Source organism: Jaculus jaculus, chromosome 12 (genome assembly GCF_020740685.1).
Source record: "Jaculus jaculus isolate mJacJac1 chromosome 12, mJacJac1.mat.Y.cur, whole genome shotgun sequence".
Lineage (NCBI taxonomy): Eukaryota > Metazoa > Chordata > Mammalia > Rodentia > Dipodidae > Jaculus > Jaculus jaculus.
The window spans coordinates 59,928,420-59,938,524 of record NC_059113.1 but is presented as its reverse complement, the minus strand read 5'-3'; positions in this window follow the sequence as shown (position 1 = coordinate 59,938,524).

Here is a 10,105-nt window from a genome sequence, read left to right as displayed (position 1 = left end):
ATCAGGGCCTCCAGCCACTGCAGTCAAACTCTAGACACATGCACCACATGTCATGTGCAACCTTGCATGCTTGCAGTCACCTTGTGTATCTGGCTTACATGGGATCTGAAGAGTTAAACATGGGTCCTTAGGTTTTGCAGGCAAGTGCCTTAACCTCTAAGCCATCTCTCCAGCCCTGCACACTGTCTTTTAATCTTTTCTTTTGCATTGTGTACAGGTCCCACACTTCACTGTACTCCTGAGGGTTATTAAAATACAGGTGATCGCCGGGCGTGGTGGCACACGCCTTTAATCCCAGAACTCGGGAGGCAGAGGTAGGATCACTGTGAGTTCAAGGCCACCCTGAGACTACAGAGTTAATTCCAGGTCAGCCTGGACCAGAGTGAGACCCTACCTCGAAAAACCAAAAAAAAAATAAACAAACAGGTGTTAGTGACTCTGTGGCTTAGCTGGTTAAAGCGCCTGTCTAGTAAAACACAGGTGTTGAAAGCTGAGCGTGGTGGCACATGCCTTTAATCCCAGCACTTGGGAGGCAGAGGTCAGAGGATCATCGTGAGTTCGAGGCCACCCTGAGACTACATAGTGAATTCCAGGTCAGCCTGGACTACAGTGTAACCCTACTTTGAAAAAAAAAAAAAAAAAAACTGGGCTAGAGAGATGGTTTAGTGGTTAAGGCACTTAAAAGCCTAAGGACCCATGTTCAATCTCTCTCCAGATCCCACATAAGCCAGACACACAAAGGTGAGGCAAGCATAAGGTCATACATCCCCATTTAGGTGACACAAGCATCTGGAATATGATTGCAGTGGCTGGGGCCCTGACATGCCAATTTTCTCTTTCTTTCTCTCTCTTAAAAAAAAAAATACAGGTGTGGTGACTCACCTGTAGTACCAGCACTCCTGTACTGAGGCAGGAGAAGGCTCCTGGGCTGCATGGTAAAGCCCCGTCTCAACCAAGACCGAAGCTGAGCAAAAGGGCACACAAAACCACACACCCCACTTGTTTTTCTCCTGGGCTCACCCTAGGGTCTGCACTTACAGAAAATATGACAGGACACCTCTTGATAATGTTTTTTCTTTCACAAATTTAGTAAGGAACTTGAGTGATTATAGCCGGTGCTGGGAGCAGCGATGGGCTGTAAAATACATGTGCACACACTACACTTTGAGGACCGCTGGGTTATACTCTTGCTTTCTCAGAATGTCCTTAGTCTGGACATGGTGGCACATGCCTTTAATCCCAGCGCTAAGGAGACAGAGGTAGGAGGATCATTCTAAGTTTGAGGCTAGCTTGAGACTACACAGTGAATTCCAGGTCATCCTGGGCTAGAAAGAGACCCTACCCCAAAACACCTAAAAGAAAGTCCTTATGTATGCACATTTTTCCTACTTCAACAAGGATGAATATTCTCTTTAGGTCAAGAACTTTTTTTTTTTTTTTTTTTTTTTTACTGTTTTGTTTTGTCAAGGTCTCACTCTCTATAGCCCAGGTTGGCCTGGAACTCTTTTTCAATTTTTTTTTAAAATTTATTTGTATGTGTACATGTGGGCATTCCAGGGTCTCTTGCCATTGAAAATAAACACCAGATGTTTGTGCCACTTTTTGCATCTATCTTTTTTTTTTCTTTTTTTTTTTCCTGCTTTTTTTTTTTTAATATTTTTATTTATTTATTTATTTGAGAGCGACAGACAGAGAGAGAAAGACAGGTAGAGGGAGAGAGAGAGAATGGGCGCGCCAGGGCTTCCAGCCACTGCAACCGAACTCCAGACGCGTGCGCCCCCTTGTGCATCTGGCTAACGTGGGACCTGGGGAACCGAGCCTCGAACTGGGGTCCTTAGGCTTCACAGGCAAGCGCTTAACCTCTAAGCCATCTCTCCAGCCCTTTGCATCTATCTTTATGTGGTTGCTGGGGAATTGAACCTGGGATATAGGCTTTGCAAGCAAGCACCTTTAATCACTGTTTGTTTTTTTGTGGGGTTTTGTTTTTTGTTTTTTTGTTTTTGTTTTTGTTTTTCGAGGTAGGGTCTCACTCTAGCCCAGGCTACTTGGAATTCACTATGGAGTCTCATGTTGGCCTCAAACTCACAGCAATCCTCCTACCTCTGCCTCCCAAGTGCTGGGATTAAAGGCGTGCACCATCATGCCTGGCTCACTGTTTGTTTTTTCAGGTAGGGTCTCTCTCTAACTTGGGCTGACTTTAACCACTGAGTAATCTCCCCAGCTCCTGGCCTGGAACACTTAAAAAAAATTTTTTTTTATTGACAACTTCCATAATTACAGACAACAAACCACTTTCCCCTTCACAAATCCACTCTCCATCATATCCTCTTCCCCACTCAATTAGTCTCTTTTATTTTGATGTCATCATCTTTTCCTCCAATTATGAGGGTTTTGTGTAGGTAGTACCAGGCACTGCAAGGTCATGGATATGTAAGCCATTTTTGTGTCTGGAAGAGTGCATTGTAAGCAGTCCTTACCCTTCCTTTGGCTCTTACATTCTTTCCACCATCTCTTTGGCAATGGAATCTGAGCCTTGGAAGGCGTGATAGAGATGTTTCCACACTAAGCACTCCTCTGTCACTTCTTCTCAGCACCATGGCGCCTTTTAAATCATTCCAGTGATTACCGCCATCTAAAGAGAGAAGCTTCTGTAACCAGAAGAGAAAGTAGCACTAATGTGTGGGTATGAACATTAAGAAAAGTGCTTACAGAGCAGTTTGGTTAGTATAATATATGCATTTAGTCCAACAACAGCAGACATTACACTCCTAGGACTCATGACCTCCCCCGCCATAGGCTTTTTGTTTTGTTTTGTTTTTTTGTTTTTTCAAGGTAGGGTCTCACTCTAGCCCAGGCTGACCTGGAATTCACTATGGAGTTTCAGGGTGGCCTCGAACTCACGGCAATCCTCCTACCTCTGCCTCCCGAGTGCTGGGATTAAAGGCGTGCGCCACCATGCCCGGCAGCCATAGGCTTTTGACTAGGTTTTCAATATGAGGTATGTATTACCTCCTGTAGAGTAGGCCTCTGGTTCAATTAGAGAGCCATTGAATTTCTCCATAACAGACATGCTGCTGTTTTCACCTGTTGGCTCACCTGGCCTAACTGGCCAAACTTAAGGCTTGTAGTATCCACAGTTGTTTATCACCACTGATGACTTCTCTCTCCTATAGGGTTACATGCAGCATAGCTTTTTCCAGCTTTCTGTCAGCTGGTCTACAGGGAGGAGGTTTTCAGCTCAGCTCCAGTTTGACGTCATAGTGGTCTTGCATCCAAGCATATGGAGCCTTCAGCAATAGGGTTTTACCATTTATTCCTGGTGGGTGGGAAACCAAGAGCCTTAGCAATGGCCTATAATGTTTTAGGGGCATCAGGGACCTCCTTGGTCAACAACTCACTGGAAGGTATCCTATCCCTGGCACTGAAATTTTTTTAGTAACAAGCTATGATTTCTGAGTGTGCCATTATCCAAAAATAGTTTGTTTCCATACAGTTTATTCATAACATCTTAATTTTTTATTAGCCCTCCCCCCACCCTTCTTTTACTCAATCTTTTCTCCTGACCTCATTTAGGCCATTCCACCCCTAGTAATCTGTTCATCTACTTACATACATACAATACCCTCTCCTTAAGTCCTCACCTCTCCTCCCTCCATTATAGCCCCTTTCGACCTTACTGGCTTCTGCTACCAATTTTTACTCCAACTCACATATGAATCTAAACATTTGTAGTTTGGTTCCGAACTTTTTTTTTTCTATCACCAGCCCTTTTTTGTTCTTTTTTTTTCTCAATTTTTATTAACGTTTTCCATGATTATACAAATTATCCCATGGTAATACCCTCCCTCTCCCAGTTTCCCCTTTGAAATTCCATTCTCCATTATATCTCCTCCCCATCTCAATCAATCTGTCTTTTATTTTGGTGTCATGATCATTTCCTCCTCTTATGATGGTCTTGTGTAGGTAGTGTCAGACACTATGAGGTCATGGATATCCAGGCCATTAGACCCTGAGCCTTGGAAGGTGTGATCGAGATGTTACTCAGTACTCCAGTCACTTCTTTCCAGCACTATGATACCTTCTGAGTCATCCCAAGGTCACTGCCATCTGAAAAGAGAAGATTCTCTACCCAAAGTGAGAGTAGCATTAATATAAGGGTATGAATATTTAGAGAAGTGCTTACTGGGCAGTTTGATGAGCATAGTATATACACTTATCCAGACATCAGCAGATGTTACACCCCTAGGGCTCATGACTACCCCTGTTTTAAGTTTTCGGTATCAGGGATGTATTCCCTCCCATGGAGCAGGCCTCCAGTCCAATTGGAGGTCAGTTGGTTTCCACCATGACAGACGTGTTACTATTGTACCCATTGGCTCATTTGGCCTGGCTGGCCAATTATAAGGCTTGCAGTATCCACTGTTGAGTATCTTCACTGGTGGTATCTCTTTCTCCCATTGAACTACATGTAGAATGGCTTCTTCCAGCTTTCTGTCAGCTGGTCTACATGGAGGAGCTCAGTTCCAGCAGGATTTTTCAGTGGCCTTGCAGCCCAAGTATGTGGAGTCTTCAGCAATAGCGTCTTACCATCAATCCTGGTGGGAAACCAAGTGGCCCAGAACTCTTGACAGTCCTTTTGCCTCAACCTGCTGAATGCTGGGATTACAAGTGTGAGCTATCATACCTGGCATTAGGTTTCTTTTCTTTTTACTTTTTCTTTCCTTTTCTTCCTTTGTTTTTGTTTTTGTTTTCATTTTTCAGGGTAGGAGCTCACCCAGGCTGATCTGGAATTTACTATCTAGTCTCAGGGTGACCTTGCAATCACAGCAATCCTCCTACCTCTGCCTCCCAAGTGCTGTGATTAAAGGCATGTGCCCAGCTGGAAAGATGATTTAGCAATTAAGGCACTTACTTACACAGCCAAAGGACCCAGGTTTTATTCCCTAGGATCCACATAAGCCAGATGCACAAGGTAGCACGTGTCTGGAGTTCATTTGCAGTACCTAGTGGCCCTGGAGCACCCATTCTCTCTCTCAAATAAATAAATAATAAATAAAATAAAAGCTGGACATGTTGGCACATGCCATTAATCCCAGCACTTGGGAGACAGAATTAAGAGGATTGCAGAGTTCAAGGCCACCTTGAGACTACATAGTGATTCCAGGTCAGCATGTGCTACAGTGAAACCCTACCCCAAATAAATAAAAAAAATTAAAGGTGTGCACCACCATGCCTGGCTTGTTTGTGGTTTTATTTATCTATTTTAAATTTTATTTACTTGAGAGAGTCAGAGAGAGAGAATGGGCATACCAGAGCCTACAGCCACTACAAATGAACTCCAGACACATGTGCATCTGGCTTACATGGGTCCTGGGGAATCAAACCTGGGTCCTTTGGTTTTGCAGGCAAATGCCTTAACTGCTATGCCATCCCTCCAGCCCTTGTTTGTGGCTTTTTTAAACATTATTTATTTATTTATTTATTTACTTGTAAGCAGAGAGAGAGAAAAATAGAGAGACCTACAGAGAGAATGGATGATGCTCCACGCCTCCAGCCACTGCAAATGAATGCTAGATGCATGCTCCAGTTTGTGCATCTTACATGGGTAATGGAGAATTGAATCCTGCTTATTAGGCTTTGCAGTCAGGTGCCTTAACTACTGAGCCATCTCTCCAGCCCTTGTTTGTGTTTTTGAGGCAGTGTCTCACACTAGCTCAGGCTGACCTGGAACTCTCTCTGTAGCTACAGCTGGTCTTGAATTCACATCATCCTCCTGTATGCTGGGATTCATTTTATTCTTTTGACAGCTAAATATTATTTTACTGTTTGGATATGCAACCTTTTGTCCCTCTATTTGTTTGCTGATGGTTCCCAAACAATGAGTGACTCCTTTGCTTAATGTTGGCTGTTTACATTGAGCATCTGCTTCCTGACTAAGAGTCTGGAACGTGGGGCTTGCTAAGTGCAGGCCTGTGTAAGCAGCCCTCCATAAAAACCCTATTGGTATTGGGGCCAGGGAGATGGTTCAGAAGTTAATAGCACTTGGGGCTGGAGAGATGGTTTAGCGGTTAAGCACTTGCCTATGAAGCCTAAGGACCCTGGTTCGGGGCTTGATTCCCCAGGACCCACATAAGCCAAATGCACAAGGGGGTGCACACATCTGGAGTTTATTTGCATTGGCTGGAGGCCCTGGCACGCCCTCTCTCTCTCTCTCTCTCTCTCTCTCTCTCTCTCTTTGCCTTTTTCTCCCTCCGTCTATTGCTCTCAAATAAATAAATAAAAATTTTAAAAAAGAAGTTAAGAGTACTTGTAGCTTTAGCATGAGACACCATCAATTTCAACTTCTCAGAACCTATATAAAAAGCTGGGCAAGAGCCGGGCGTGGTGGCGCATGCCTTTAATCCCAGCACTCGGGAGGCAGAGGTAGGAGGATCTCCGAGAGTTCGAGGCCACCCTGAGACTACATAGTGAATTCCAGGTCAGCCTAAGCCAGAGTGAGACCCTACCTCAAAAAACCAAAAAAAAAAAAAAAAAAAGCTGTAACCCCAGTTGGGGGGGCAGTTGGAGGTGGAGACTGGATAATTGCTGGGGCTCACTGACAGCAGCTCCAGAGACAAGTCATGTATGGATGAGCAACAAGAGAAGGACTCCTAATAGAAAGGGAACCTAATAGGATGGTATTGTATATATGTAAGTAGAACAGATTAATGGGGGTGAAAAGGCCTAAGTGAGGTCAGGGGAAGAGATTGAGTAAAGGAAAGGTGGAGGAGGGCTAATCAAAATCTAAGAGGATATAAATAAGTCATATGGAAACCTACTTTTTTGAACAATGGAACACACACAAGCCATAGATTGTTACTAGAAATTTTTCAGTGCTAGGAATGGAATACCTTCCAGTGAGTTGTTGGCTAGGGAGGTGCCGGATGACCCCCAAATATTACAGGTCATTTCCAGGGCCCTTGTTTTCCCACCAGGAATAGAGGGTAAGATCCTATTGCTGATGACTCCACATATTTGGGCTGCAAGGTCACTGAGAAACCCTGTGGAGCTGAGCTGATAATCTCCTCCATGTAGACCAGCTGACAGAAAGCTGGAAAAAGCCATGCTGCATGCAGTTCAATGGGAGAGAGAGAAATCACCAGTGAAGATACTCAATAGTGGACACTGCAGGCCTTATATTTGGCCAGCCAGGCCAAATGATCCAACTGGAGCAATAGTGACACATCTGTTATGGTGAAAACAACCACCCTTTAATTGAACTAGAGGCCCACTCCATGGGAGGGACGATATCCCTGATACTGAAAACTACTATGCTCACCAAACTGCCCAGTAAGCACTTCTCTTAATGTTCATACCCATATATTAATGCTATTCTCACTTTTGGTTAGAGAACCTTCTCTTTTCAGATGGCAGTGACCTTGGGATGACTCAGAAGGCACCAAGGTGCTGAGAAGAAGTAACAGAGGAGTGTTCAGCACTGCAATATCTCAATCACACCTTCCATGGCTCAGGGCCCATTGCGAAAGAGGTGGCAGAAAGAATATAAGAAGAGCCAATGGAAGGGTAGAACTCCTTACAACATGCTCCTCCAGATACAAAATGGCCTGGATATCCATGACCTCACAGTGCCTGACACTACCTACACAAGACCACCATAATAGGAAGAAAAGTTCACAACATCAAAATAAAAGAGAGACTGATTGAGAGGGTGAGGGGATATGATGGAGAGTGGAGTTTCAAAGGGGAAAGTGGGAGAAAGGAGGGAATAACCATGGGATATTGTTTACAATTATGGAAGGTGTCAATAAAAAGAGAGAGAGAGAGAGAGAGGGAGAGGACTCCTGAAGTCCCCCTCTGGCCTCTGCATGCAAGTGCCTAGGATGCACATCTACACTCGCACATGAGCATACACCGCACCACACATGTAGTTTACACACATGCACTCACAGAAATAAACACACATGGTATTGAGGGCTGGAAAGATGGCTTAGTGGTTAAGGCATTTGCCTGTAAAGCCTAAGGATCCAGGTTTGATTCCCCAGTACCCACGTAAAGCTAGATACACAAGGTGGCGCATGCATCTGGAGTTCGTTTGCAGTGACTGGAGGCCCTGGCATGCCCATTCTTTCTATCTTCCCCTTTCTTTTCTTTTTTTTTTTTTTCTCTCTGTCTCCAATAAATAAATAGATAAAAATATTTTTAAATTTTTATTTACTTATTTGCAAGGGGAGAGAGAGAGAATATGAATGGGCACAGCTCTAGCCGCTGCAAATGAACTCCGGATACATGTGCCACTTTGTGCCTCTGGCTTTACATGAGTTCTGGGGAATCAAGCCCAGGTCTTTAGGCTTTGCCAGCAAGCCCTTAACTACTGAGCCATCTCTCCAGCCCATAACCAGGGGATTTTTGCAGTTGCCTGCCTAAGTATTTTGAAGCTGTTATAACAAAATACCTCAAATTAGGTAATTTATAAGTATGATAAACTTTTCATAGTTATGGAGCTTCAGAAAGCCGAAATCAAGATGCCAGCCCATCTGTAGTCTATTGAAGACCCTTTCCTTCTGGGTGGTACCTTCTGCAGTTATCACTTGGTGGAAACAGCTGACTAGTTCACTTGAACCTCTTCTGTAAGGGTACTGGTCTCATTCTTGAAGTCTGTACCCTTATGACCAAATCATATTGCAATGGCAATTAGGCTTGAGAAAGTTTCTTGATCTTTCTAATCAAGCCTCTGACCGCTGGGATTACAGCCATATGAGCCACAATGCTGGGTGGACCTGGCTGGAGCAGTGGGGTGTTACTGCCCCCTAGAGTCATTTGGAGAGTTTGTAACAGGGTTGGTTTTGTTTTTCTTAAATTATTTAATTTTTTTAAAGATTTATTTATTTATTCTTGTTTTTCAAGATAGGGTCTCACTCTAGCCCAGACTGACCTGGAATTCACTATGTAGTCTTAGGGTGGCCTTGAACTCTTGGCGATCCTTTTACCTCTGCCTTCTGAGTGCTGAGATTAAAGCCATGTGCCACCAGTTTAAGATTTTATTTATTTAGCCTGAGCCAGAGTGAGACCCTACCTCGGAAAAAAAAAAAAAAAAAGATTTTATTTATTTGTAAGGAGAGCGAAGACAGACAGAGTGAATGGGCATGCCAGAGCCTCCAGCTGCTGTAAACAGACTCCAGATGCATGCACCACTTTCTGCATTTGGCTTTATGTGGACATTGGGGAATCGAACTCAGTTCATTAGGCTTTGCATAATTGCGTCTCTCCAGTCCCCAAATTAAAGTGTTTTTATTTATTTACTAGAGAGAGAGAGAGAGAGAGAGAGAGAGAATGGCATCAGGGCTTCTTGCTGCTGTAAATGAACTCCAGCCTTGTGTGCCACTTTGACCCTCTGGCTGTATGTGAGACTCTGGGCTGGCAAGCTTTGCATGCAAGTGCCTTTAATCATTTAGCCACTTTCCCAGCCCCCAATTTCTCTTTCAAGGTAAGGTATCAATCTAGCCCAGGCTGGAATTTACTATGAAGTCTCAGGGGAGTCTTGAACTCACAATGATCTTCCAAGTACTGCCTCCAAGTACTGGGATTGAAGACGTGTGCTACCAGGCCCGGCTGATTTTTATTTATTTATTTATGGTTTTGTGAGGTATGGTCTCACTCTGGCCCAGGCTGACCTGGAATTCACTAGGTAGTCTCAGGGTGGTCTCAAATTCACTGCAATCCTACCTTTGCCTCACGAGTGCTGGGATTAAAGGCATGCACCACGACGCCCGGCCCTAACTTCATTTTTTAAAATTTATTTTATTTGAGAAAGAGAAAGAGAGCATGGGCATACCAGGGCTTTCAGCTGCTGTAAACGAACTCCAGACACATGTGCCACCTTGTGCATCTGGTTTATGTGGGTCCTGGGGTAGTGAACCTGGGTCCTTTGGCTTCTCAGGCAAATAGCTTAACTGCTTAGCCATCTCTCCAGCCCTCTAACTTCATTTTTTAAATATTTTTTTTATTAACAACTTCCATGATTATAGACAATATCCCATGCTAATGCTCTCCCCCCCCCACTTCCCCCTATGAAACTCCATTCTCCATCATATCCCCTCACCCTCTC